This window comes from Protopterus annectens, chromosome 1.part1, assembly GCF_019279795.1.
Source record: "Protopterus annectens isolate FY-2018-M chromosome 1.part1, PAN1.0, whole genome shotgun sequence".
Classification (NCBI taxonomy): domain Eukaryota; kingdom Metazoa; phylum Chordata; order Ceratodontiformes; family Protopteridae; genus Protopterus; species Protopterus annectens.
In genome coordinates this window covers 1,855,537,439-1,855,559,190 of record NC_056726.1, presented here as the reverse complement: position 1 = coordinate 1,855,559,190, position 21,752 = coordinate 1,855,537,439, and the positions used below count along the sequence as shown (strand labels likewise).

Sequence of the window (21,752 nt, the reverse complement as noted above, 5' to 3'; positions counted from 1 at the left end):
GGATGATGTAGGTATGTCAGGAATATCTGATTCCATGTATCTGTAGACATACACATATAGCGCTTGTAAGTGTGGATATTGTTGCCAGTCCCTACAGAGGGGTTAGGGGCTGTGAAGCTGTGTATTCCACCTCTCAGGAGGTTGTATTCAATGTTGGAGGTGTATGTATGTCTGACCATAACTAACGTGTATTGTAGGAGATGGTGACTGCAAACATGACCGCATGATGGCTGCAGCCATGGGGGATGACACTATAGGGATGCTGGAGTGGTAACCAGTGTTGTGTAATATCAACTCCAACACACCTTCATCTCATGTAGGTGTAGCCCCTAGCTGCACCTCTTCTACTCTTTCGGCTGTTCCCATTAGGTGTCACCACAGTGGATCATCTGTTTCCATTTCTTCCTGTCCTCTACATATTGCTCTGTCACACCAACCACCTGCATTTCCTCTCTCACCACATCCATAAACCTTACCTTAGGCCTTCCTCTTTTCCTCTTACCTGGCAGCTCCATCCTTAGCATCCTTTTCCAATATACTCAGCATCCCTCCTCAGCACATGTCCAAGCCAATGCAATCTCACCTCTCTGACTTTGTCTTCAAACCATCCAACCTGAGCTGGCTCTCTAATATACTGATTCCTAATCCTGCCCTTCCTTGTCACATCCAGTGCAAATCTTAACATCTTTAACTCTGCCACTTCCAGTTCTGACTCTTGCCTTGTTGTCAATGCCACCGTCTCCAACACATACAACATAGCTGGTCTCACTACCCTCTTGCAGACCTTTCCTTTCACTCTTACTGGTACCCGTCTGTCACAAATCACTCCTGACACTCTTCTCCACCAATTCCACCCTGCCTGTACTCTCTTCTTCACCTCTCTTTCACACTCACCATTACTCTGAACTGTTGATCCCAAGTACTTAAACTCATCCACCTTTGCTAACTCTACTCCCTGCACCCTCAGCATTCCACTATCCTCCCTCTCATTCACACGCAGATATTCTGTCTTAGTCCTGCTGACCTTCATTCCACTCCTCTCTAGAGCATATCTCTACCTCTCTAGGGTCTCCTCAACCTGGTCCTTACTCTCACTACAGATCACAATGTCATCTGCAAACATCATAGTCATGGGGCCTCCTGTCTGATCTCATCTGTCAACCTGTCCATCACCAGTCCAAATAAGAAAGGGCTCAGGGCTCAGAGCTGATCCTTGATGTAATCCCACCTCCACCTTAAACACATCCGTCACTCCCAATGCAGACTTCACCACTGTCACACTACCCTTGTACATATCCTGTACCACTCTTACATACATCTCTGCCACTCCTGACTTCCTCATACAATACCACAACTCCTCTCTAGGCACCCTATCATATGCTTTCTCCAAGTCCACAAAGACACAATGCAACTCCTTCTGACCTTCTCTATATTTCTCCATCAACACTCTCAGAGCAAACATCACATCTGTAGTGCTCCTTCCTGGCATGAAACCATACTGCTGATCACTAATCATCACCTCCCTTCTTACCCTAGCTTCTACCATTCTTTCCCATAACTTCAAGCTGTGACTGATCAGTTTTATCCCTCTGTAGTTACTACAGCTCTGCACATCACCCTTATTTTTAAAAATAGGTACTAAAACACTTTCTCCAGTCCTCAGGCATCCTCTGACTTTCCATGATTTCATTAAACAATCTGATTAAAAACTCCACTGCCATTTCTCCTAAACACCTCCATGCTTCCAGTGGTATGTCATCTGGACCAACAGCCTTTCCATTCTTCATCCTCTTCATAGCTGTCCGTACTTCCTCCTTGCTAATCTGTTTCATTTCCTGATTCACTATCCCCACATCACCCAACCCTAGCTGCACCGAGGTGTTTGTAATGGCCATGTGTGTGCTGGCATGGGTACATCTTCCAATGTATGTTTGGATCATTCAAGTGACCCAGGATCAGTGTACAGATCCAAATCATAATACAGTTGATGAGGTCCATATAGACAGTATGGGCTTCCTGGCACATGTGGTGGCTGTAGCTGGCTATGGTTTGCATAGGTGTGTCGCCAATGGTGAACTGCCCCTGCAGTGTCCCCTGTGCATCTTACTGCCTGTATAGCATGGAGGTGTGTGTGTGTGTGTGTGTGTGTGTGTGTGTGTCATATATACTGAGATCACATGTCCCATGGCATTTCCGCCAACACTTTGGGGTATGACTGAATGATAGGATGGTTGACCAGGTAAGGCTGTGGTGCTCTCTGCAGCTTTTAACCATGTGTGTGTGACTGTACAGATGTCAACATTTTCCAGGGTTAACAATGCTTGCATTGAGTGCAGTGTCATGTGCAGACTCCTAGCATTTAGCAGCATGTCCTTCAATGTGTGCTGCGTTGACTGTATGTTGGTAGTGATAACCTCACCAGTTGTCCTACTGAAGACACTATGGTGGTGGTGAGAACAATTACCAGACACCTGATGGCCAGTTGAGCCAGTTGGAGGCCATCTCTGGCAAAGCATTGTGAACTGTTGACCATATCATTCCAGGCTCACAGGTACTGGAAATCCCTGGAATATCACAGGATAAAAGGCCACATGTTAAGGTCAATCATTTCCTGAAATTTATTGCGGCATCAGTCTGGGTGACAGCGGAATGCTGCATAAGGCTATGGACATACCTGCCTGGGACACATAATCAGTGTGCTCATTCATGTCTCACTGTATTTAGTCCAGGGATGTACATCTCAGGTCAGCCATGCCAACATGGACTGTGACAGACTCCTGACAGTACCTGTTGGTGAGAGACAGCAGTGCATATGTGGTATGGTGGATTCAATTACTTGACACACAAGTAACTATGACCATCCACATATACAGCCAGGTGATAGGCACATCAGTGAGTCTCGCAATGGAGTCTCCTATGTGTAATATGCTTGACATGTGCCGATGCCTTGGTGGCTTCACAGGTGTGTGGCCATATGTGGTATGTGCTGTGTAGGGCTGTGGTGTTCACGTGTGGCTTTGCCTCTGAAGTTTCCTTTGTTTGTGGATGTGTACGTTGATGACCTCTGCATATGTCTGTCTGTGTTGTGCAGGCGTGGGTGGTGTGTGAGGTGTACTGATTGTGTTCACAACCTGTTTGGGACCAGATGTGTGTGCTTGATAGGGAGACAGCTTGGACTGTAGGTTCATAATGTCATTGCATCTCTCACACAGTGTATGCCTGACTGGTGTTTGTAGATGGTTATCCATCTGTATACATGAGGCAAGTGCTACACTGTGCCAGGATGCCCATTTCAACCAGACTGGCAGGGGAAACTGTAGGACACTGTCCAGCCATATAGTGCAGAATCTGAGTGAGGAAGGCCAGGGAGACCTAAGGGGTGTCCCTACAGCCCAGGTGTCTAATACAACAGTAGAAGGCTGACACCATTGCATACAATGTGGACAGGCTACGAATAAGCAGTAATAGGTGCAACAAGACAATGCATTTGAACACATTATAGGACATGCAGCAAGCAGCAGGAAACATGAAGATCAGGAAGGCAATGCATGCTGTATTCCACTGTGATACTGATAGCGCATACATACTGTGGTGAAAGACGATGGGGTATGATGTGGGAGTTAGTGGTGGATAGTGATGTTAATTGTGGATGTGTAGGGTGTGTACATAATGGTGAGCAAAGTATATGGTCATGTGATGTGTTCCCCTCTTCATGTCTTTCAGGTGGGATGTACCACCGGAGGAATCCATCTTTCTCAGAAGATGAGACCAACACCATAACTGATGCCCTGAGACTCCATCACTAGGTGCTGTTGTCGAGGAGTTAACATAACCAGGAAGAACGCGCTTCACTGTGGGCAGACCTCATGGCATTGGTGAATCATATGGGGCAGCATGACAGGAGCTATGAGCAGGTCCAACACTGGGCCACAGATCTGCCACATCATACTCGGCAAAGGACCTCAGCTGTGGCCAGGAACCGTACTGGCACTGATGGAGGTCCTGTTACACAACAGCCACTCTCGGCCAGAGAGGAGTTCCTGGCAAACCTGGGTTTAGCCATCAACTAACAAGAGTCACTAACACCATATGTCATGGAGGTGGGTGGCACAACTTCCACAGCCAAGGAGCAACCAGGTAAGCATCCAGCTGTCATCACCTTAACACTGTAGCATTTACAGTGGTAGCTTTGCATACATGTACAGATATGTCAGGTCAATCTGCATTTGTGGGGGGGGGGGTGTTTTGTAATGCACATGTGTGCACACATGTTGTGAATGTCAGCAATGTGGGTAACATCACAGTTTGTATTGTACATATTGATATATACAGATATTATCCTGTACCAATGCCACATTTGTCTCTGACAATATCGCTCCCACACAAATCCATAGGTACCTCTGGTGTGGTCAGGGTGCATCATGCTATAGTCAGTGAGTGTGGCACTGTTTTGTTATGAATCATCTATATCCTAGGCATGTTAAGGGCTGCCAGTTTGCTGTGGACACAAGTGTTAAGGTTAGCCATACTGCAATACTTGCATGTTCACTTATGGAGGGGTTCACTGCAGTGCATTACATCGGTAATCATAGTACCATATTTGCAGGAGCTGTAACATATTAGCACATGTTTTTGTGAAGGTGTAGGCAGTCTGCTCTAAAGGGATGCATTACTATTGTGGAAACAGGTGCACTGTGCTTTAGGTTAAGGTCCATCATATACACTGACATGTCACTTATCTCACAGGTATTGTAGTAGCCACAATAACTGGAAATAGCTGCACTGCATGTTGTTAAGGGCCTGTTTTGTGTTTCTGTTGTGGTCTGCTTGTGTGCTCTGCATGGCATCAGTCATAACGTGTGATCTGTATAATGCATTTGTGTCACCTCACCTTTGTGTGTGTGTGTGTGTAAGAGAGAGTGAGAGAGAGAGTGTGTGTGTGTGTGTGTGTATCAGCCGATATTATAGTTCAGGTCCTAATGCGGTCATGTTGTCTTCCACTCACAGGTGACCACGGGGGTTGGAGTGTGTCCCCCACACAACCTGATGTCACTGTGTCATCAGACTTTGAAGATGATGGTGGCCATACTGAGGCACAGGTGGGGTTGTTTGGGGCTGAATCTGTCCCATTGGTTGACATCCCACTTCCTCCCTCAATGTCCCCGCACACAGTCAGTATGCCCACACATACCCAGTCCCCAGTAGCCACAGATTTTGGACAGTAAGAGGGTGGTGGCATCAAACAGGAGAGTGTGGCGACTATGGCATCTGTGACCGTATACAGTGATCATAGTCAGATAGCTGGAAAGATCCCACACAGGAGGACTGAGAGGGGTGCTCGAAGGAGGACTGCTATCCATCCAGCACCTGTCAGAAGTGTCACAGCACTTGTCAGCCAGTGTATGTTTTGGTCCGTCATGGAGCCACAGGCACATTGTGAACGGTACACCAGACGGATGCTCAGGGTCATGGATGCCACACTGCCTGGCATGCATGACTCCATCCACTGCACTGATGATGCCTTACATTCTTTCGCTGATGTAGTGGATAGATGGTGGGGTGAGACATTTCAGCCCTTAACTGTGCAATGTCTGTACTTGAAAATGTGGTGGGAGTAGGGCGTCAGACATGTAGACGTAGGTCAGCAACAACATCAGCTAAGAGCTCACGTGGCCATGCACAGTCACACTTCTGTAGTGGCAGTACCACCAGCACTACTGAAGGGGGGTGCTGCACCACAATGTGGCAGGCCATGGGCATGTGGTCCTGGGTGGTCCCATCAGGGACACAGACGCAACAGACACTGGTCACTGTTAGCAAGTAGTACCACATCTGCTGGGAACGGTGGTGCCAGTGCCACTCCTGGCAGAACCCATCCCTGTGTTCATGGCCAGAGATGAACTGTCCATTCTGCCATGTACGGTTCACAGCTGGTCACCACCAGACACACACAGCTCCTGTCCATGGCCCAGCTGGCCAGCACCCTGCTAGACACACACACACACACACACACACACACACACACACACACACACACACAATGTCAACTGAGTGGCACAGCCTAAGCCTTTGGCAACCCCATACCACACCTTGTGCATATGATGATACCTGTGTCAAATCCCTGTCATCCATACCATCAATCAGGGACAAGCTAATAAGTGTCTAATGCACAGGGTGAATATAGTACAGTTAATGGCAGTTTGTAGTGCAGTACTGTTATACCCTGTGAGGTTCTGTCTGCTGGCAATTGTCATGCGTGCACATGAAAGTGTATGTACTGTTGTACCATCATGCTGTATTGCTGTTAGCACTGCTGACTGACTGTTATCTCACAGACCTTATTCTGTTTCTGTTCCAGGTGTCTGTATGTCTAAGTCACGGGGACCTGCTGCCAATACAGAAGCTCGGGATGGCATAGTGGCAACACAGAGACATTTTCATCACCAAGCTATGGCTGTACATGTGCATGTTTACCTAGGTATGTGTGCATGGAACTGTGTATGAGGGACAATGGGGGCAGGCAGCGTAACTTGCAAGTACACCTCTTGTCACGGCATGCAACTCAAGATACATGTCACCTGGGGGGTTCCATAGGATCGCAGGTGTATAAGTCCATAAAAGGTTACTAAAGTATTTGCTTGGGTCCCTTACACACCTAGCCTTTACTTTATCCCCAACAGAATCATCAATCAGCAAATGTTGCCCCTGTCATTGATGGACACAGGCTGGACCCCCTGGGACAGATTTCTGTTTTCCCATCTACTCATCACAGATGCACTTAATGAGGGTCTGCATGGTACTCTGTTCGGCATGTATGGGAAGTGCATTCCTGACACAGGGCAGCCTCTGGGAGACAAACCTGTCTCTCCAGCAGGTTTTATTGTTGTCACATATGTGATTCAGGCCTGTCGTGCTGGTAATGTGCAAAGAGTTAGCCTCACAAATATGGGGCAGCTGTTGAAGGGCTGAGCACAACACTGCCATCTTGGCATGCTACAGCCCACCTGTGGACAACCTGTCCATTACCAAGTGGGGTACTACTGATTTGAGGCTGCATGCACGGAACAGGCATTGAGGGCCATGGATAACCTTTGTGTGTGTTAACATAGTCTTTCCAGTTACTGCAGATATCTGTATAGGTACATACCATACCAGCCATGATGATAATTTATTGTTGTCCTGACTGAGGACTATACAGAGGTAATGTCCACCTTCCATCTGGATGCAGTCCTTTCACCTATGTGGTGAACCACGTCCAAGGCTTTTCTGACCACTGCCACTACTTGATGGTTGAATGCAACAGTGTTATCAACCTGAGTACCCAGGTCTGTCAACACAGGTAGTGTGTTTATGCAGTTGCCGTTGATGTGGGAAAATGTGGGGCTATGTCCTTGCTGTATAGTATGATGGTACTGTTTTCTGCATTCAGCTTGAGGCTAGGACCTTGGCACCATTCCATACCGCTGTATGACCCCATTGCAGTGTATTACCATCAGTCTGTAGGTTAATGACAGACAGCACACTACATGCAGTCACCACAGCCTTAGGCAATATGTACATATGTGGGTGGGGGCAGTTAGCATTCATGCCTAGATACAAGGACCTACATATGTCTACATATTGCACACACGTAGGCAACATAGAGTAGGGTTGCCAACTTATCAAATGTGCAATGTGGGACACTTCTTGTAGCATAGTGAAAGTTGGCAGGACAAACCATACCCACGGCAAGTGCAACAGACAGGACTTCTCTTGGTTTGCCAATATGATGGCTTCTTTGTGTCACACGACCACAGCTTATGCTATTTCTCATAACATTAAGGTGCTTCTGATGTGAAGTAACTGCTTTATGCAACTAGTACACAACTTAAGAAATGTTTGTTGTCCTACACTCTGGTGAACTCTGTATAGTTTAAGTTGTTGTCAAAGGTCACACCTGGCCAAACATGGACTGCAACCTGCAGGGTGAAACAGTTTAAGGCCATACGTCTCACATCTACAAATTTTTGCAGACTGTCCTGATGTTTGCCACACATTTTTGTTCAGTTTGCCATAATACTATTGTTGTCTGGCACATTAGTGGCAAATTATTAAAGACTGACGTTAGACAGTAAAGACAGATATTTTCATGTAAGACTTCATACCCTTCAGAAAATGCATGTGAATGTACAACCTGTTATGCTATCTACATTCTATGTTTGTCAGAGCAATATTTAAAGACTGAGCCTAATATTTGGTCTATGTCCCACTTTCCTGTATGGCTTTATTCGGATGTCTTTCGCTAAGGGGATGAGAGGTATGGTGGTGGCTCTAACACAGTCACACTGCTGCAAGGGGATATACATACATACACACACACACACACACCTACTCCTGAACTGCCCTTGTTGCGAGTAGAACCTCTACCTGGCTAGTTTTGCAAATGATAACGCTATATACATATCACATGTGCCACGGAGCTTATACATTTTTGCAGTGTCTGCCACTACTATTCAAGTGGATCACATCTGTATGGTGCTGTAAGAATTGCCAATGGGGGGTTAACAGGCCCTTAAAATGGTATAGATATGACACACATGCACACACAGACACACTGCTGCAGCATTCAAGCACACATGCACACAGAGTTGCCAGTTTTGAGATTAGAACCACTACCTATCTAGTTATATACACTATAGACTGCCGTATGTACTGCATGCACCACAGTGCTATGGTGTTTGAAAATGTCTAACTCTGCGTCTAAGGTGGATGACATCAACAGGCCCTGAATAGGTTGGCAATGGGGGAGTTAACAGGGTGGAACAGGCACACAAAATGGTATAACCACTGCACACACAGGCAAGACGGCCACACTGTTACAGGGGATATGCGTACACCGACACATACACTCACACAATTACCAGTACTGAGATTAGAACCCCTACCTATCTAGTTGTATGTACTATAGTGCTATGTATTTATCACATGCGCTATGGAGCTTATATGCTTTGGGCATACCTCACAACGTCTTAGAGCAATAAATCTGGACAAAGCCTTCAATAATGGGGGAGGTTAAAGGCCCAAAAATAGGGACACTTTTTACATATAGGTTCATAGGTAGGTACTAGTCTATTGGCCCAAGGGCCTAAGTAAACCAAGCCATCAAGGTTCCCTGGCTTACGCCACCCAAGAAAGTTATTTTCCTGTGCCCCTGTCGAGCAGAGCCACAGAAGTGATCCCCAAGATGTATTTCCTATTTCCCATCCACTCATCAGGATTTTTCTTGAGGAGTGCTAAAGAGGAACTTTGCTTGACATATATGGGTAGCTTGTTCTAAATTATGAGAAGTCTCTGGGACAGGAATCTATCCCTCCAACATGTCCTGTTTATTGTGGTGACAACGTTTAGGTCCCTAGAGTGTGTAGCTCGGAGGGATCGGGATTTTTTTGTGTGTAGCATGTTAAAAAGCTCTGGGTCTGACATAGCTTTATATGGTAGGCAGAGATCACCTTGGAGAAGGAAATATGCTACGGAGTAAAGCTGGAGTTTTTTGAGATGGTCAGTGTAGGGCATCTGTTTGAAGTCAGTAATCCTCTTTGTGAGGTGTGGCCTTTCCAGCTGCTGAGGATGTCTTGTGACGTACATTCCAAAAGAAGCGTTGTACTCTATAATGGGTCTAATTAGTGTTGAGTAGAAGGGAACAATGACCTCTTTTATCCTGGATGAGAACCCTTTTGTGATGAGGTGTGCCATGTAGAAGGATTTCTTGACTACTGTGGCGATGTGATTATCAAAGGAGAGACTACTATCCACCTGAGTCCCAAGGTCTCTTATCACACATTTGGTGTTAAGTAGACTGCTGCCTATGTGGTAGTTCATGGGTACAGAGTTTTTACCAAAGGGGATGACAATGCCCTTTTTGGCATTGAGCGTGAGGCCATGGCTCTGACACCAGGCATCTGTCTCAGTGAGGCCCTTCTGTAGGATGTCCACATCATTTGGGGACTTGACTACGGCTCCTAGTTTACAGTCATTTGCTAACTTCTTTAGCCAAAGGCCTTCTGTGTTAGTCTGTACTTCAGAGAAGTAGATATCAAACAGGAGAGGTCCCAGGACTGAACCCTGTGGTACTCCACTTGTCACTGGTTTGAAGTCAGATTTGGAGTCTGCAACTTTTACAGTGTGGGTTCTGTCAGTGAGCCAGTTGGCAACCCATCTTGTGACGTAGGTTGTTATACCTAGTTTAGTGAGTTTAGTTATAATTCCAGAATGGGGGATGGTGCTGAAAGCCTTGGTGAGGTCAAGAGAGGCTGTGTGAACCACCTTACCCTCCTCTATGGCTTTGGTGACTGCCTCAAAGAAGTTTATCAGGTTCAGGAGGCATGATCTGCCTTTCACAAACCTGAACTGGATGGGGTCCAGAGTTTGGAGGTTACCAATGTCTTTGTTTATGAGTTCCATGATGATACATTCCATGGCCTTACAGACCAGGCTCATCAGGCTAATAGGGCAATAGTTCCTGGGATCAATGGTGGCTCCCCCTTTGTGGAGTGGGATAACTGTTGCTGTGCGCCATTTGGTGGGCACAAAGCCTGACGTGAGGCTATGACTGAACATGCTGCTTAGGTGGGGAGCCAGTTTGTTCTGAAGTTTGTGTAAAACGCAGCCTGTGATGTCCGATCCCATGGATGCTGTGTTTTTGGCTTTAGGGAGAGCAGCTTTTACCTGTGTAGTTGTGATTACAGGGACTCTGCATTCTTCCTGTATAGATATGGGCCCTTTAGGGGGTGAGGGGGGGGTTAGCACTGAACCTATCTGCCGGGATGTTGGCAATATCAATTGGTTCTGTAATTTTCATGCTGTTGCACTGTAACTCAGAGCAGACCTGGGTGTTGTCAATGAGATTCTTGACATTGCTATATAATGCTTTGTGGTTGTCTCTATATTGCACTTACAAAATTAGAGAACTGATAAGAGTAGCAGATTTTGCATTAGCATGCATTTTGTGAAGGGTATAAAGTCTGAAACTCAAATGTCTGTCATTATTTTCTGACTTCAACTCTCAATGATTTGCAAGAAAACAACACTTTTAGGATAAACAGACCAAATATATGAGGCAAACATCTGGACATTCTGCAAAACTCTGTAAAGTTGTGAGGCACTGCCTGGAGAGTATCAAACAGTGCATCTAAGGTGGATGAAATCAAAAGACCCTGTAAAGTAATGCAATGGGAAGGGGGTCAACAGGCTTCAAAATGGTATAACACACACACACACACACACACACACACACACACACACACACACACACACACACACACATACACAGACATAGTTGGCAGTATTGAGATTAGAACCCCTACCTATCTAGTTGTATGTACTATAGTGCTATGTAGTTATTGTGTGCACCACAGAGTTTATATGTCTGGAGAGAGACCAATAGTGCATCTAAGGAGGATGACATCAACAACCCCTGTAAAACAATGCAATGCAGGGGGGGTCAAAAGGGTGGAACAGGCCTCAAAATGGTATAAACAACACACACACACACACACAGGGCAGCCACGGGGATATGCTTCTCACACATACACACACACACACACACACACACACACACACACACACACACACACACACACACACACACACACACACACACACAGAGTTGGCAGCATTGAGATTAGAACCTCTACCTATCTAGTTGTATGTAGTAGAGTGCTACATACTTATCGTGTGTGCCATGGAGATTATACGCCTGGAGAGTGTCCAATGGTGCATCTAAGGTGGATGACATCAGCAGGCCCTGTAAAGCAGTGCAATGGGGGATTAACAGGGTGGAACAGGCCTCAAAATGTATTGGCATTGCACACACATAGGCAGGAAATGCACATAGCCGCAAGGGAATATACTTATACAAACAGACACACACACACACACACACACACACACACACACACACACACTCACTGAGTTGTTGTTGGGATTAGAACCACTACCTGTGTACACTATAGCACTGTGTACTTAGTGCATGTGCCACAGGACTTACACATGTGGAGAGTGTCTGCCACTGCTGTTGGGATGGATGACATCAGTAGCTGCTGATAGGGAGACCATGAGGACACTAGTCACAGGGCCAAAACATGGGTGGCCATTACACAGACATAGGCCAGCTGGGCATGTGTATTCTGCTGTACATGTAATACATACAGAAACACACACACATACACACAAGGCGACTGATGTGACATTACAACTTCTACCTACCTACTATTACAAAATCGGACTCATCATAGTATTTGCACATGCCACTAGTTAAAATTGGTGTACTTGTGGTTGCGGCAGTACATCACTCTACGCCTTTCAGGGTCTCTGTCTCTCTCTCTCGTCCCCCCCCATTTCTACCTCTATAAATGATATATTTGTATATGTTACCTATACATCTGTATGTATATCACATTCAGCAGATCCAGATAAATCGTATATGTACCATATATGGATAGATAGGGGTAAACAAGTTTGATGGGGGTGGGGATAGACAGTCAAGGTATACATACCTGTCTGTATGCACAAGGGATATATGTACATCCCAGTTATATAGTCAGATGTGGGTTCAGACGTGGGCTGAAAGTAGCTAAGTGCAGGAGCATGCCCAGTATGACCCTCAATAGCAACAGTGGGACTCTAGGCCAGACCTACCTGTACTCCGGTCCAGGATTTTGTGTGCTACAGCCAATTGGCTGATGTACCTCTGTAAACAGTCCAGCACCTCACTAATATACTGGCAGAGGGATCTCCTGGCTGTGTGCTACCCTTACTGACTCATATCTAAGATAGGTACAGAGTGTATTGGACTGAGCAGAGTTTTGCATAATATGTGAGGTACATTTTACACAGCAGTGTGATGTCCTGGTATGCCAGTGGCATATAAGTATAGATTAATGAGATGAACCACTGACATAAATTTGTCTACTGACTCCATACACTGCATGGAACCCATGCTACTGCACAAACTGTTCTAGTCTGCACATTCTACATTTGTATGGCCAGTGGTTCCTCCTTCCCCTTATATGTAGCCCTTTGTCCTGCTCTGCTCCAGTCACAGGGTATGTCTGCAGTTGCTGCTCTATGTGCTTGCAGTTATGGTGTGACTGGAGTAGAAGTCATAACATCAAACACAGGGTTACAGACCGCACACCTCTGACTGTACCTGTTTAGCAGGTTGGTCAGCATTGTGCCCCATACATCTGCTCTGGTCCTCAGATGGTTTGTGTTGCATTTGCTTTATTGCCGGACAAAGGGGCGTCATGAGATATCCTGACCAGCCAAAAATGTGCTTCTTCTGTGGTGAGTTTTCACATAATGTAACAAATTATCCCACCAAAAAGTGCACCAGGTGTGGTTCACTTTCCCATTTCGCAAAGGAATATCATGTTAATTGTTCCTTTTGCTCAGAATCGCACCATTGGTAGGACTGCTCCATTATGTTTGCGTCTGCTGTCCCCTCCCAGGGAGAGGCTCCTGTTTCACCCAATGTGCAGTCTGAGAAGGTTCCTGAACTATCTAGCATGGCACCTGAGGATCTGATTGAGATTGACACGGATGTGCAGAGCTCCCTGTCAGATCCCCCACCTCCACCAGACTTGCTCTCTCCATCCACAGAGCCTGATGATGGGACACTGCCCCATCCCTCCATAGCAGATATGGTAATTCGACCATCCACTGTTCTTATAAGTCTACATGTTGGTCATACCTCTCAAACTGTTACAACCAGACATTTGGATAGGACTATATATAACAGTCTAACACAGGCCCACACATGGGGACAGGAACTTAATATTGCTCTTCCGAACGTAGACAGGTGGTAGAATGTTTTTGTATTAGCTTGCATTTTCTTATGGGTATGAAGTCTGCATCTCAACTGCCTGTCATTGATGTTTTCACATCAACCTTTATAGGTTTGCCAGTAGTTTGCCAGACAAATGCAATGTTTTGACAAACAGAACAGATATGTGAAGCATATGTGTGGACATTTAGGGAAACCTTGTCATTCATGGGGTATGGATGGTGCCCACTGACTTGTTATCAGTACTGATACAGTTATGTGGCAGCCTTTATATTCTGGTGCTAGACTAACTTCTCACAACCTCCTGTTCTACTATGCACCATCTAGGTTACTCAGAGCTGTGTACTGTCCATATCTGTGGCCCCCTGTCCCTTCATTGTCCAGCTTTCTTGCAGTAACAAATATTGACTTCTGGACAGTCTGTAGAACCCCTACCATAAGGCGTAGCTGACATGCAAAATAGTAGGCATGGCCAGTCTCGAACCATGGACCCTGTCAACCACAGTAATGTACTTAGCTCACTAAGCCACAACAGCCACCAATTAGTACTATCTACTTCCTGACACTATTAACCACACACATACCTAGCTCATTGACCCCTACATACTGTGGAAATGGAACATGTTAGCAAGTTGATTGGGACAGCCCTGGGAATGTGTGGTCTGCTGCTATTACCTTACAAACATAAATGTTACTGCAGTTGTACGGGAACACTGGTGTGTCGGGGGTAGGGGACCATACCTCTCAACTGTACAGATTTTCGCAGAATGTCTAGATGTTTGCCTCATATTTTGGGTCCATTTTTCATAAAATTGTAGCTGTCTGGAAAATTACTGGCAAATCATTAAAGAATAAAGTTAGAAACTAATGACAGACTTTTGAGTTTCAGATTTCTTACCCTTCAGAGAATAAATGCTAGTACCTGTTATTCTATAAACTGTAAGTTTGTAAGAGCAATATTTAAAAATTGCCCCTGTTTTTGGGCCTTTGCCCCACATTTCTTTATGGCTTTTTACAGACTTCTTGATCTAAGAGGTTGAGAGGTATGTATGGGACGTATGGGACTCCAACATTGACATCTATGCATCTGTCCTATGACCCTGCTGTTTGGAAGTCCCTCACATAGTGCAGTGGGTTTTACTGGCTTAGGGCCTACTGCATATTCTAGGGCATGCCATTACTTGGGGGAAGAGTTCCTGTTGCCCCACATAGTTGTCAGTTGTGTGCTATCCCGGTAGCCCACCCCATTCCCTTGAATACATTCAACAATACCACAGATATGCTACCACAGTCTACTGCCCCATTCATTTGTTGTAAAGAAGAGTGACTTACCTTGTGCCTGCAGCTGAGAGGACAATGCTTCAGGGCTGACTCTGTGGGATGCATCCAGTACACAGCCTATACATGGTAAGGTACAGGTAAGTGTGATGTGGCTGGCATCCTTTTTACTGTATATGTGTGTCTGAGTGAGATGTCAGTCCCTGGGTCCCTATGTTGTCAGTGCATGTGCTATGCATTGCCTCTTTGCCAAGGCCAGGGCATACTGGGCACGCTTACATCTGCTAATAGGGACAGGCTCAGGGGGTTCCTCCTCTGAGTCCCCCTGTGCCTGTGGGGACCTTGACAATGGTTGGGGCTGTGTGTCCCTTCCCTGTGATGTTCCTGCTGCCACTGTTTCCACAGGATCATATTGTGCAGCATGACACATATTATGAACATGCATGCACATGTGGCTGGAGAGTACTGTAGGGTTCCACCAGATATGTCAAGTCAGCGGAACCGTGACATGAGCAGCCCAAGCACATGCTATCTCCAGCTCATGTAGCCCCTGAAAGGAAACCTTGGCCTGAACACTCTTTTGTGCATGTGCCTCATTATACACTTATTATGGGTGTCATCATCCACGGTTCCAGTGCGCAGTCAGCATCCCTCAGTAGATGGCTATATGGGATGTCCCCCCTGGCAAATGCCTGGTACAGCTGTGATGCATGGCAGTTGTGGGAGTTGTGATATCTGCCACACAGTGTGATAATGCCCTGGGCATTGGGGTCTATATTAGATAATCGAACTTTCAAAAGTTCGAGTGTCATATGGTCGACACCAAATAATCGAACTTTTAAAAGTTCACAAATCTAATAAAAAAATATACTATACAAATAACCTACCTGAATGTTTTAAGCAGGGGGCAAGCCCCCTGCTCCTCCACACCCCCTGCTCTTTAAATATACCAAGTCAGAGATCGCGCTACAGTGCAGAAAAAGGGAAATCTTCCCATTCTGCGCTGTACGGAGATCTCTGTTAAAACATTCAAACTTTCAAAAATTCGATCCTATTGTGTCAACCATATGACAGTCGAACCTTTGAAAGTTCGATCATCCAATACAGACCTTGAGCATTGCACACAACCTGGCAGTTGATGGAGTGATACCCCTTGCGGTTGACGTAGACTCTAACCTCCTCACCGGGTGGTGCTTTGATGTACACATAAGTACAGTCTATGGCACCCAGTATCTCTGGGTAGTGTGCTTCACAGTGGAAGAAATGTATATTGCTGGTCCTCTCCTCAGGGGTGCTGGGGAAATAAATGTGCTTACTGGCATGTGTTAGCATGACATCCAGGAATTGATGCAGTACCCTGGATGCAGATGCCTGTGAGACCCCTATGGTGTCCCCTGTAAGTCTTGTAGCTAGTGTTCGTAAGGCTACACAGTTTATTTCCACTGGGATGGGTTCCCCTCTGTTGGCTCTGGGTTTGAGGTGAGGGCGGCAGAACTCAGTGAGTTCCTGTAGTATGTCCCTGTTCACCCTGTAGTGCTCTACTATCTCCAGCTCATGTAGCCCCTGAAAGGTTACCCTGGGTATGAACACTCTTCTCCTCCTCAGTCTGGGCCTACTGTCAGCATCATCATCACTGGCCTTAGCCTGCAGTGCATACAGATGTAGTAGAGGAGCAGCAGCCCCTATCATTTTGTCAGTTGAAATTTCCACGTATGTACTCCAATGGCAGAGTATGTGAGAAAAATCAGATTGAAGGGTGTATGCATACTTTATACTGGTGTGCTGCAGATGCAGCCTGTGTGATTGGCTGACTATGATACATTCTACCTGCCAGGTCTACCATTGAGGGGTTTGAATGGGCCAGTGTCAGTGGAATAGGGCTTATTAGTCTTTTATACTTGATTGCCTTTCCCTGGTTATTTCCTTTTATTTTTTTTTTCAATTTAATCCACTGCTAAGCCCCGCAGTACTTGTATAAACATTGTTCAGCAGTTTGGACCCTCCCCTGTACACAAGCACACTTAAGTTTTTCTTTAACCAGATGAAACATGTGCCGTGGAGCTAAGTATAGCTTAGCAGCCTCAGACCCCCCCTCCCCACTAAGCTGAGTGCAAACAGGCACCTCTAAGCTCCAATCCGCTTACACATACTGTGACACACCCCTTTTTCATGTTAGCTGTTCTGCCTACACCAACACAGTTCTAGCCCTACCACGGTTAGTACCTATGGGCAAAGTGGCCCTTTTTGCTATTCAATAACCCTAGCTCATTTACATACACCTAATTGCATATACCCAAGATACTGCACTACACCAGGGCCTATCTCCTTAGCTACCACTATGACCTGCCATTGTATGACTCTGCATGCTGGCCACTATAATACAATACCTTTGTATAGCTTTAAATTTCATATTTTACACTTTTCATTTATTATTTTTTTTGCAAAACAGCATGTTTGCGCATCGCCATACGCCAGTTAAACGTGGTATACGTGTTAAAAAAAAAGTTTAATTCTTCATATATTGCATTACTTTTTTAACTCAAAGGCCATAGTTTTGGCCATCTGCATGCCTACTGTGCAATATACAACCTTTTATTTGGGCTGTTAAAGCCTCTGTTTAAATTGTATAGTCTGCTCCACGGTTTGCAACCATATACATTTATTATACTGGCACGGCACCTACACAGGTGCCTTTCTGCTTGCTGAATTGGTAAATCACCTCATTTGCATGGTTTTCACCAGCATATGAGGTGACTTGCATTCCGTGGACACCTTCGTGCATCATGCATGCTTCCAGCCCTGTTTCCTGGATTGCTCAGCGGCCATATTCCGTGTTCGGGCCACTACACTATTCCTACATGGAGAATCGCTCCATGTAGGATTTACAGAATTATCCCCTATGATTTATGAAGCTGTTTAATTAAATGAAATTAATATTGCATATCAAAGAATGGATTCATATTTGGAAGAGTTTTAATGTGATCAGAGAATTACTTGTGACATTTATAGTTTTTTAAAGGTTAAAAATCCAGTTATAGCCATGAAATTCAGTATTCCTAAGGTCCATAAGAATACTGAAAAGCCTTCATTTCATCCTATAGTCTCTGGTGGTTAGTCTAAGACATATCTTTTTGGGGTGGTAATAGAAAGATGGTTAAAACCCACCTATTCTAACGTTCAACATTTGGTAGCAGACACTTGGGACTTTTTAGGACGTTGAAGAGATGATTTATGGTCTAAAGATTTAATTTTTTAACAGCAGATGTTGCAGACCTACTTTTTTCAATACCAAAAGAAGAGGGCTTAGAGTTTTTTCTAGGAATATGATGACATTTTCCAAGTTTGATTGTGATAATATTAAGTTAATTTGTGAATTTATGACTTTAGTTATAGAAAATAATAATATTTATTTTGAGGGTGAATATTTCAGACATTTACAAGGGATTGCTATGGGGGCTTCTTGTGCCCCCATATATGCTAACCTAGTATTATTAGAATGGGAATCAAGTTTTGTTTTTGGAAGTAAGTATTTTGAATATATTAAATTATATGTTCGTTTTTGGATGATATATTTATTTTATGGAAGGGGTCTGTTTTACAAATAGAAGAATTATGAAGTATTTAAATCAAACATGTTATTTTTTAAAATTCACACATCATGTTAGTAATGAAAGTATCCATTATTTCGCTACATTAATTTCCTATACGGATCATGGTTTTAAATCCAATATATACAGGAAACCAATGTTTTGTAACTCTTATTTAGAATACTCAAGCTGTCATCACCTTAGTCAAAAAAAAAAGTATTATTAAATGGCAGTGCATTAGGGCAGCAAGAATGATGTCTTTGTATGAAGATGTAATTAAAGAAACATATTTGTTAATGGGTATGTTTACACAGAGGGGGTACCCCACAGAGTTGGTAAAATACATGACCGGGTACATGTTGTCCCAGTGGGGAATTAAGTATAAACTCTTACTGGGTGAAGGTTTGAAGCAGATTAAAGAAATGAGCGAAGGTAAAGATTTCAACAGGGCTTTAGTTTTGGAATACAGCCCCCATGTTAAGGATATTAAAAACATTTTTATAAGAATTCAGAATATTTTGAGAAGTAATTCTGATATTTATCATCTGTTGGGGTAGACCAACTTTTGTTTTTAAGACAGGAGCCAATTTAAAACACAATTTTGAGCATGTTAAGCCCCTAGGGAATATGATTGAAAGGTATGAAGGGGGCACTAAAACGTGGTGCATATAACCAATGTCCCTATATATTCTTGATTCTGGTACTCTTATTCTTAAAAACAATATTAAGTCTAAGGTAATATTTAAGGGGGGGGCAACTGTACCACCAAACAGGTTATTTATTTAACAAAATGCTTAAATTGTCCCGCATTCTATGTGGGCAAAACTGAAAGAGCCCGCAAGAATAGGATTTATGAACTTTTATACAAGATTCAGAAGCAAGATAATAATAAAGTTCTTTCCAAACATTTGTCATCAAGTCCTAACTGTTCTATTTTTAAATTTGGTATTCTTGATAAGATTTGTCATAACCCCAGAGGAGGTGATGACAAGACCCTATTAGAAGAAAAGGAAGTTAAATGGCAGTTAAGGTTAAACGCCACTTGTTTCCCAGGTATTAAAGACAATATTTCCCTTCAACCTATTTTAAACTTCAGGTCTTAGTGTATTTCTTATTTCTATATATATATTTATTTATTTATTTAAAACTGGGTTTACATTTTAAATGTGATTTTTAAAATACATGTGTTAAGTTTTTACAGGGTGGAACACTGTTTTCCGTTTTGGACTGTTAAATATTTGTTATTCATTTTATGTGTGTTCCTTTAAATGGTTGATCAGAATTTTACTAATTGATTAATGAATGGCTGATGCAATTTCCTATATAAGTTTCCTCACATTTCTAAGATTTCAGATTCTGAAGAAGTCCAAGTTTGTATTGGATCAAAGTGTTTAATTTGGTGTTTATTTTATATTTAATAAAAGTCTGCTTTAATATTAATGAAGTTCGTGAATCCTGGTCTCAGCTGCTGAGATACTGCTGTTTTCGTTTTTTAATTTCTCAAAATGTATCTCTCCGATATCCTATAAATTCTGTTTGTTGTATGGGTGGCAGTTTGCTCTTCATATGACTGACTGTTCTTCTTACTGGTCTGCAAGACTAAGAAGATAAGCCTAGTGTTGTTATAGTAGATCTTTGTAGATAGCAGCTATGAGCCAATCATCTAGATGTGGGAAGACTTGTATCTCCTGTAATCGTAGGTGAGCTGTCACTGCTGCCATAATCTTGATGAACACCAAGGAGGCTTTGATGATACAGAACGGCAGTGTTCTGAAATGGCAGTGACTGGCTCCCAGCCAGGAATGGAGGAGTCTCCTGGATTGTCTTCAAATCTTAATGTAGGTATCCTGGATATTTACACAGCACATCCAATTGTCCTTCCTCAAAAGAGGAAAATGGATTGCACTGTGACCATGCAGTACTTTGCCTGTCTGACAAACTGATTGAGGTGACTGAGACCCAAAACTGGTCTGAGATCTCCTGTCTTCTTTGGAACCAAAAGAACCTGGAAAAGACTCCAGATTTTAACTGGTCTGGGGGTACTGGCTAGATGATTCTTTTATTTAGCAACTTTAACAGTTCTGTTGCTGAGAATTCCAACTGACTGGGCACAGTATTGGGAATCTTCAATCTTTTCTTTGGGGAAAACAAAGAGAGTATGGTATAGCCTCTGGTGATTATCCTTTACACCCCTGCATCATTTGTTATAGTTTGCCAGGCTACAGGGTGTGTAAGGTTAACTGTCCTCAAAATGTCTCCACAGTGCAGCAGTCAAGCAACTGTTCAGGGACGTTGGTAAGGGGCCATGGAAATTCTGTGGTCCACTTCTGCTTCTTGGGTGGTATCCATTTGAATTCCCTCCACTTCTGCCTCAGGAAAGGCTATCTCCAGGAATATCATGGTGAAAATCCAGTAATCTTTTGAACAACACTTTCTTACCTTCCCATTGATTCCTGGAAAAGGATCTTTATGGAGTGGAGGAATGGATTCCTACAGCAGACAGGGTCTTACTATCTTGTTTGCTCCTGGTAACCATTTCTTTTACCTTAGGTCCAAAAAGAGTGGAGCTATCTAAGGGGACATTTATAAAAGACACCTTGAAACTTTCCACAAAGTTGCATAGCTGTTAGAAAGGCATGGTGACCCATAACAATGGCTGTACCAGTTGTTCTTGATGTTCCATCTGCCACATTCAGTAACACTCACACAGCAACAGCTGGAAGTAGAGATTGCAGGGTAGATATTTGAGTATCCACTGTTTTTGGGACATCCAATGGTAAGTGACTCATAAGAGACTTAGATACTTCCATGATCAATTCCCAAGGAAGTCAAATGGGCATGGTAATTCAGCACTCAATGTGCAACAGTCACTGAAGTGTAAGTCACTTTCCCTAGTCTGTCCAGTGCCCTGGACTCCCTGCTGGGGGACAGTCAAAAGAGCTTTTTTCCGACAGTTCTTTCTTTGTGGCTGCTGCTACCACCATGGCATCTATGGAAGGGCCTTTGGACCACTGGTTCCTGTCTTTTGGGGCTACAAGAATTCTATCCATTTTCATAGTAATGGT

General features: G+C 44.1%; 1 protein-coding gene across 1 annotated transcript in view; it reads right to left on the bottom strand.

Moving 5' to 3' along the window:
- Nucleotides 1-21,752, bottom strand: part of KIF6 (kinesin family member 6) — a 4,303,753-nt gene that overhangs the window by 2,529,063 nt on the left and 1,752,938 nt on the right. The gene's annotated exons all lie outside the window — the stretch shown is intronic.